The sequence below is a fragment of the Canis lupus genome, chromosome 33, assembly GCF_011100685.1.
Source record: "Canis lupus familiaris isolate Mischka breed German Shepherd chromosome 33, alternate assembly UU_Cfam_GSD_1.0, whole genome shotgun sequence".
NCBI classification, from domain to species: Eukaryota; Metazoa; Chordata; class Mammalia; order Carnivora; family Canidae; genus Canis; species Canis lupus.
Window position 1 is genome coordinate 2,482,176 of NC_049254.1, and position 9,249 is coordinate 2,491,424.

Sequence of the window (9,249 nt, forward strand, 5' to 3'; positions counted from 1 at the left end):
TTTTTTTTTTTTTTTTAATGGCCTGACCCACCTTCAAACCACCAATGGGGTGTGGAAGTCCCTCCTTATGTTTCCACCTTGCTTCTTTTTCTACTGTCTGACAGAGAAAACTTTGTTTTTAACAGGGCCTGTGTGCTTTAAATCAGGTGTATATGGATGGTCTTCCTATCTTGAAGCAAACGTGTGCTGTATAAAATAACACTCACAGAAGTGATCTCCACCAAGACAAGAGATTAGGACATGGAATCTTGGGAGCCATTCTTAGAATTCTGGCTCAAAAGTCTGAATTTATAATTTAGACTCCATCTTAACATACTGGTGAGAGCCTCCTCCTGGCCTTGAAGAAGCCAACAGCCACATTGTGAACTGCCTATGGAGAGGGACATATGGCAGAGAACCACAGGCAGCCTCTAGGAGCTGAGGACAGCCTTCAGTGAACAGTCATTAATAAGTTAGAACTCAGACCTCTAACTACAACCTCAAGAATCTAAATTCTGCCAACAACTGTACAGGCTTAGAAGAGGACCCTGAGCTTCTGAAAGGAAGATAGCCTGGTTGACATTTTGATTTCAATCCTACAAGATCCTGAGCAGAGGACCCAGCTACTCCTGAGCCACAGAAACTCTGAGATGGCACAAGATAGTAAATGTGTTTTGTTTGGAGCAACTGTGTTGTGGTGATTTGTTCCCCAGCAACAGAAAACTAATACATGGGGCTCGCCTTTGTAGATCTTGATTCAGAAAGTCTGGGATCAGAACTCAAAGTCTGTAATTTAACAAATAATCCAGGGGAATTTGATGCACATGGTCTCTTCCCTAGTTTGAGAAACCCTGAATTACTTCTCATAATTTTCATCTTTCATTAAGATGTAGGAAAAGCTCAGCATTGTGATTTTGTGCCCGGGAGAACTGCATGTAGCCAGAGTTTTCATTCCTTCATTTCCTTCAGGAGAACATTACTCACTGAAAGGAGCTTAAAATCTGTAATAACCTGAGAAAGACCCCAGAGCTAGAGAATCTACAACATCCATGGCACTCGAGACATAAAACAGCTTGTTCCTTCCGAAGATTGGGTAATTCAATCATCTTCCAGAAGGCCACCAGCAGGAGAATGATAGAAATGACATATTTGCTGTTCATGGAAGAAAAAAAATGTAATTGGAAGGAAATAAGACAAGATGTTCGCAGATAAAGGAGGAACTATCTGCTGGTTTAAAAAATTGTGTGCTAGTTTACTCATCTGCCAACAATAAATTTCTATTTTCATCTTCACAATTGAAGCTTGGTTAGAATTAAATGCAAAGAGATTTTGCATTCAGCAGGGCAGACTTTTTTTAATGCCTCGAGATGGATCTATAAAGAATAAAGGTTAGTCACTTTAGCAGAACAAGGACCTGTTTATCACTTCACAAACCTAATAACTGATTTCCTAAGAAATAGTGGTGAGCACTGGGGCTGCCGCTACTACTCTAGCACATACATTTCGGCATTTAGGAGCAAATTCGATTTTGTGATTAGCAAGCAAACTGCCTCGCCTGTGCTTATTGGACTATATATTTTTGAAGTGGCTTTGGGGCTTTGGTCTGTAAAGTCTTTTATAGGCTATATTAATCACATTTTTTAACTCAAAGTATACTTTGACATCACTGAGGAATCGATATAGCTAATTCTGTGTGGAGGGCAATGTCTAGTGGCATGTTTACAAATCATATAAATATTGGGTAGGAAGGATCAAGCTGTCAAATTTACATGTTCATTGAAACAGGAACACGAAAAGTTTTCTATATGTCACTCACATCACTTGGAATGAGAACCTCAGATTGAAGTATTCCTTTAAGAAATAAAATTTCACAGTTGACGAAAGGCAGAGAAAAGGACTTATAGCCCTACTATAGCCTTTGAGGGGTAAAGACAAGGGGGTTGATTGAAAAATAACATTTTACTGAAAATAACTGAGAAGCTTTTACTGAAATAGGTTTGCAGTATTTGTAAAATGCATTAGAATGGCTCTTTAGGATTTACCAAACAAGATCCTAAAAACCTGAACTGTGACAGGAGACACTGTTCTAGGGTTTGGCCAACTGAACCCAATGTTGCATAGTCAATAAGCTAAGAATGGTTTTCACATTTTTAAAAGATTGAAATAGACTATCCAGCAGAAACGGGGTGTGGCCTACAAAGTCTAACCCTTTACTGAAAAATAGTTTGCTGATATCTGCTCTAGAACTAGGTGGGATGATCACTGAGAGCCGCGTGGCTAGGTATGAACTTTGAAAAGATCTCTCTCACCAGGAGTGCTCTCAGGGTTTCCATTATAAAGTCCTACCAGCTGGGTGCCTCACACAGCAGAAATTCATTTTCTCACAGTTCTGGAGGCTAGAAGGACAAAATCAAGGTATTGGCAAGGTTGTTTGTTTTGGAGATCGGCTTGAGGAGGGTCCATTCTAAGCCTTTCTCCTTGGCTTACATAGAGAGCTATCATCTCCCTGGATCTCTTCACTTTGTCTTCCTGCTGTACTCGTCTTGGGTCCACATTTCCCATTTCCCACCAATCATCTTGGATTGAGGACTCACCCTAATGACCTCATTTTAACTCAACTGCCTCCACAAAGATCTCATCTCCAGATAAGGCCCCATTCTGAGGGCCTGGGGGTTCGGACGTTAATATGTGAATCTGGGGAGGGAGGCTACAATTCAACCCAAAACAGTAGAATTCTCTAATATCCTCCACATCACTCAAATACAATTTTAATTTGAAAGAGGCCTAAATAGGTTATATGGTTTGCCCAAGGCCAAATGTCTAATGCTCACAGAAATAGGATGCGAATCCAGAATTTATTGCCCCAAGTATACTTTCCATTTCTTTCAATTGCCCTAAGGAACAAAATAACAACCATTAAAAATTAACAACATTACTCATCAGTTATTCAACTCTATAAATACGTGTGTTGTATGAACTGCCTGCTTATACGAGCAAGTCCCATCCCTCTGTATAAGGGGAGATCAAGTGTTTGGGCAGATATTTATAATAAAAGGTAAGAGGGGAATGTCATTACAAAATATCAGTAACTCACAAAAGAAGAGATTTTATTTCCTTCAAAAGCACACTTTTCGTTCAAGTGGTCTGCGTCTTATGATGTGTGTCACCTCAAGATTCTGTTAAGATAGACATTTCCTCTCTTCACACTCTGGAACCAGAACTTTGAAAGCCACTGCCAGTTAGCATCTATCTTTCTGGGTATCTTTTCTAGTAACGGGTGGAAGGATTCTTTAGATAAGAACCTTGGAAAAAGAATAGGAAAGAAAAATAGTTGATGGGATGAGCACTGGGTGTTACACTATATGTTGGCAAATCGAACTTCGATAAAAAAAAGAGAAAAAAAGAAAAGAAAAAAAGTTAAGAATGGAATGTGCAGCATGCGATGAGGGGTGTAGGGCAAACATTGATAGGAGCTCATGCAGCAAAGTAAAATTAACATGCGCAGTGACATTTGGCTATTAATTTCTATTCTTGTCTTATATTTCAGGACTCTAGTCCCCGGGTGGCCCAATTCAAAGAGACTGGTTTGGCTGTTTGTCTGCTGCGATGGCTGTTGTTCTCGCCAATGTGATATTCTGGGTCTGGTTCTTGGAGTCTGCTTTCCTCTGATCTCCTTAATTTACTCTCTCGTCTATTAGATGGTCATTTTCTTTTATTAAACAGCTTAACGTGATTATAAGGGAATTCTCAGGATCACTTTAAACAATTTCTTTTATTTATTATTTATTTTTTAGCTTTTTTATTTTTATTGTTTTACTTTAAACAGTTTCTAAAGGTTTCCCCTGCCTGTGTTCTCTGCTGAACCTACCCGGCGTGCTTCCTTCCCCAGGACGTGGTCTCTGCAAAATGCTGGGCTCCTGCGTCCGTTGCCGGCTCTGTGCGGAGGGCCCCTGGCTGAGCTTTATGGAGCTACTCGGGAAAAGGATTTTCGTGGCTCCCTGATTTTGGCAAGAAGAGAACAGCTTCCGAGATGAATCTAAACTGAGAAGGTTTCTTCCAATGCACAGATGTCATTGATCTACTTATATTTCCTGTGATAAAATATTGAATGTCTCCTGCTCGCTGCCAGCGCCTAGAATCTGATTCTTGAACCACGGCCTGCCTAGCACCCAACTGTGAACCTAAGTTCATCATCCTTTTAAGCACATTATCTAATTAGAGGCCAGAGAAAAACACAAAGTGGCTGTTCCAAACCAGTTTGACCGGCCTTCTCTCTGTGCTGTGGTTTAGCCCCAGTGACAAATATTAGCCTTTTTCCAGCTAAGCTTCACGGAGTCGCAGGTATCTGGACAATTTAAGCCAAATACTTAGGCTGAATTATACAACCCGGATTTTGTAGCTTCGGTCCAAACTCTACTAAGAAAGCTCAGAGTCCATTACTTTGCAGATATTTTTTAGGGATTTTTCTTTTTGGTCTGAGTAAATGCACATTTCTGTACACAGGGAAACATTTCCTCATTGCTCCTCCTCTTTTCTATCTCAATGAAAAATTAAAGTGATTTGCTTAAAAATATGTTAGTTTTGCATGAAACATTGCTTTAGCCATATTTGTATATAATTTGTGTATATAATCTATGCATGCTTGCAGTGACTTACACTAATTACTATGCCTTGTTTTTTTGAAATTAGGGAATCAACAATATAAAATAAAAGCGTGCACATAGTGCTATCTTGCACTTACGCCCTAGATCTGGGCATTCTGCTCATCAGAACTCTAGAAGAGCTGAGCTCTTCCCTCCTGGAAGGACATGGCTAAAGCTGGATAGAGCATGCAAGTAAGAGGAGTGTGAGACTTCTCTGGGCGACAATGTGCCATTCACAGAGCCCGCCCCCCAAAGCCTAGGAAACCCATGGCAGTTCTGAGGATAACGTGGTGGATTCTCTAGCTCCAGACCCTTCAGAGCAGAAGAAGGAGCTTTTGAGGCTCGAGGTCCACTGTCATATTGGGGCTATCATGTGGGGCTGAGGGAGGGCTTGCTTCCCCCCACCTGGCCAAACACGTGAGTGGCTACAACAGGTAGCTACATCTGTCTGGAAATGCTGATCATGCTTCCCCGAGAACCCCCAAATCTTAACTGAGTGCCGTTGGGTGGGGCCCAGAGATTTCCTTCTTCAACAAGCATTCAGATGAACCTTCCTCTGAGAAACCAAATAGAGAAGGCAACAACTCTTAATATTATCTCCTTATTTACATAAGTGGGAAGAATTATTTTGCTGCTAAATAGGAAAAAATAATTTAAGATAATAAATAACCCTGTTAAATAACCCCTCTATCTCTCCCACTATATTACATTGGGTATAAAAATTATTTTTATTTTTTAATTACTGATTAATTTAAAAAAATTTAAAAAATTGACAAAAGCTATTTTGTCAATTCTGTGGAGGCATATGTATAATTATTATCTACAAAAATCTCGTCCTATTTTCAGTGTACAATTTTATGAGTTTTGACAAATATGTACACCCGTGAAACCACTACCGCAGTCAAGAAATAAAACATGTCTCTTACTCTGAAGGGTTTCCTCATGCCCTTTACATTTTCCCTCCGGATGCTTTTGTCCCCAGAGACCTGCTGATCGGCTCCTTTCCTTTCTCACGTGCTTATTGGTCATTCTCAGGTTCCTTTTGTCAAGTGTCTTTTCAAATCTTTCTCCATTTTCTATTGGATTATCTTGTTATTATTATTGAGTTTAAAATTTCTTTGTATTATTCCGGATCCGAGTTCTTTGTCAGTTATTCAAGTTGAGGATATTTTCTCCCAGTCTGTGGATTACCTCTTCATTTTCTTAATAGTTATCTTTCAAAGAGAAAACACTTTTAATTTTGTTAAAGTTAAAGTAGTGCCACATTAGGGGCTCAGCATTGGTGTCGGATGGTGGCGGATGGGACAGTCAGAGTCAGCAGTAGCTAGGTGGGCCCTGCTCAGTGGGAGTCTCTGCGAGCAGACCCATGTATGGCCTCTGTCCCCACCCCGGCGGCCACTTCTATCAGGTGCTCATCCTGCCAGTCCTGGAGCAGCCAGGAGGGAGGCAGGTAGCACCAACTGGCCTAGACATTTTGTCTACTTGTTTGGGTGGTGCCTCTTCCACACAGGGTAATTTTTTAGCAATAGACTAAAATACACTGTGATATAAACATCTTCATACACTTTGCCCCTTTTCATCTCTCCATCTTGTCTCCAGGACTTGCTAGTCTTCAATCTTCTAGCTTTTTTCTTTTTACTTCTGATCATTTGTCTCACTCTTGGTGACTGCCCAGGCATCTCTGTCTCTTCTCGCCTTGAGCCACCTCTCTTTTCATATCAAGTAGATGTCTCAGTGCACTCTTCACTCCTCTGCCCATAGAGAACATTTCCCTCTCCCACTGTCTTCTGTTATAGACCTGAATTATAATCCCACTAGTGTCTGCTTACTGGCTTGCATGCATATCTAAAGTCCACGGTCAGGTTTTTCTTCCTCCAGTTGTTCTAATGGGACCTCTTATATTACAGGATCATAAGTGCAAGTCAGAGAATGGTGTTGGTGCAACTGTGGTGAGTGACAAGGACATTTGTGCCATCTGTTCTTGGAGCTTACTTACATCTGGTCCTGTTCAGGATCTATCCCAAATACACCTTTTCCTTCTCCTTAAGGATTGCTATTGGGCCCATCTCGCTTTATGAATTGATGCATCCAAAAGAACACAACTCATACTGAGCAGTTTCAGATGTATAATCATGTAATGACCATGGTCATGGTTTGTCTTTACTACAGCCTAGTGACATGGCACATCATCCTATACATGACTTTATTTCAGGATGATTCTCCCACTGGCTTTTGCCAAAAACTCCACATTCTTTCCCCACAAATACCATAGGGTCCACCAGACCATGGATACATGTATGGTCCTCACCGTAGGGCTGATTGAAATTAACCTAGACTCCCTGTAGAGCTCGCTCCTGCTCCAGGTCCCACTCAAAGCTGACAAACATGTATCACCAGGACTGAAGTTAGAGAAGTATTCTTAGTTATCAACTATTTTGCCTCCAGACTTCAAAAAAGACACTAGACACTGCTGATGCAAGATGCAGCATTTTTGGGACACCTGGGTGGCTCAGTGGTTGAGCATCTGCCTTTGGCTCAGGTTGTGATCCTGGGGTCATGCAGGAACTTGATGGGTTCAAGTTCCACATCTGGCTCCCACAGGGAGCCTGCTTCTCCCTCTGCCTGTGTCTCTGTGTCTCTCATGAGTAAATAAATAAATAAATAAATAAATAAATAAATAAATAAAATCTTTTTAAAAATGCTGGATTTTTCTTTTGCCTTATAGATAATATCCTGATAACTCTCTGACCATTAGATCCATGGAATCTTCACTAAAGTGATAGTTCCTGAGTCTTTGTAAGGTTTGTCTCTTTTCTACTCTAACACATATGTCTTGTCAAAGCCCCCAGTGTACTAGCCAACTCTTGTTCATGCTGTTTGGTCAAGATAATATCAATGATGTCATATAGCATCAGTGTAATGTTCTGGGAGATGTCCTGGCAGTACAGATTTCTTTGGACTCTATTATGGCAAAGTGGGAAAGTTGCTGTAGATATAAGGGAAAACTGTAAATGAATACTATCATTAGTTCTGTGTGAATATAAACTGTTTCCAGCCTTTTCTCTTAATCACAGTGAAAAGGAATGCATTCACCAAGTCCACGATCATAAGCTATGTACCTTTATTAATTCACCCTAACAACTGTATCGTGTTTGACATAGCAATTGATTTGGGGGCAAATAATTATTTAAGCCTACAGTATTTAGTCATTCACCAGGATCCCACAGATTCTGCAGGGGTCAGTGTGGTAGGATTAGGTGGAGGTAAGATAGAAACCTCCAGATGTGCATCTTAAGGGACCCGGAGAGTGGTACCAATCTCCTCCATCTCCCTTGAAATAGGATATTGGTTTTATTTATTTATTTATTTTTAAATATGGAACGCTTCACGAATTTGCGTGTCATCCTTGCGCAGGGGCCATGCTAATCTTCTCTGTATCATTCCAATTTTAGTATATGTGCTGCCAAAGCGAGCACAGGATATTGGTTTTAGTTTAATATTTTGGCCGGTAGTAGGTTTCAGATGTTTCCACTTGGCCCTTTCCACTATGAAAGGTCTTACCTTATAGGTCAGTAATGTATCGGTGGATTTTACTTCAACAGCAAAGTACCATAATTTTAATTATGTACTTGGAGACTGGGGAAATGACCACTGGATGGGGATATATACCCAATGGGCCAACTCATATTTGGAGTTTAGTCATAATTCCATTTTATTATATGGTACCCATTATTAGATTCCATTCTATTTCTTTAAAAAATATTTATTTATTTATTTAAGATTTTATTTTTAAAGATGAGCCAAAGGCAGATGTTCAACTGCTGAGCCACCCAGGCATCTCTTCTTTAAGATCTTATTTATTTATTCATGAGAGACACACAGAGAGGCAGAGACACAGGCAGAGGGAGAAGCAGGCTTTCTGCGGGGAGCCCGATGAAGGACTCAATCCCAGGACCCCGGAATCCTGCCCTGAGCTGAAGGCAGACGCTCAACCACTGAGCCCCCCAGGCATCCCCATTAGCTCCCATTCTAAAAAGGGGCCACAATGATGTTTTGGATCTCTAGATATCAATAACCCTTTTCCAACAGTACTCAGAATGCTTGGGTGTTCTCCTTTCACAGTGTCGTCAAACTAGGTAAATGGTTTTAGGTTCCTTTGGGGAAGGACTGGGGAAATCACCACATCATATTAAATACTTATCACAATATCACATGAATTAATATATGTATTAATGTGTTCTAGGTTTGAAAATCAACTTAGGTCTGGGAACTTAGCAATGGATCATGACTTTATATTGGGACAACTGCTCTTAGATCCCTTCTCCTTCATTCTTGTCTTTTAAATTTTAGTACTGGATTTTAATCAACACTTTTGTTAAATATTGTCTAGTTTGCTGCTAGGGATGCCACCATGCTTTATTAACCATCTGTAAAGGGGGGTGCAGCCCACCTCAGTGCTCCTGTTACCTTACCTTACCTTACTTTATCATACTTACCTTACCTTAGGGTCTCCTGGCTACTTGCCATTAAGCACTAACCCCTGACCATATCATCCCCATGGATTTAATGAAGCCAGCACTGTGACTGCCTCTCCTTCCATCAGCCCTGGCCTGTGGAAGGGACTATA

General features: G+C 40.7%; 1 long non-coding RNA gene and 1 other non-coding gene across 3 annotated transcripts; one reads left to right on the forward strand and one right to left on the reverse strand.

Annotated features, from left to right (window-relative positions):
- The first annotated feature begins 240 nt into the window (after positions 1–240).
- LOC102155005 lies at positions 241–4,534 on the forward strand. 2 transcript variants are annotated; one of them, XR_005383127.1, is made up of 3 exons: positions 241–3,034; positions 3,527–3,680; positions 3,869–4,534. It is a non-coding gene; the product is annotated as an uncharacterized LOC102155005 (long non-coding RNA). The 2 variants fall into 2 exon arrangements; XR_005383126.1 differs by having other exon boundaries at positions 242–3,034; positions 3,527–3,618.
- Positions 4,535–7,991: 3,457 nt separating this feature from the next.
- Positions 7,992–8,098, reverse strand: LOC119867382. Its single transcript, XR_005383463.1, has one exon. It is a non-coding gene; the product is annotated as a U6 spliceosomal RNA (small nuclear RNA).
- Between the last annotated feature and the right edge of the window lie 1,151 nt (positions 8,099–9,249).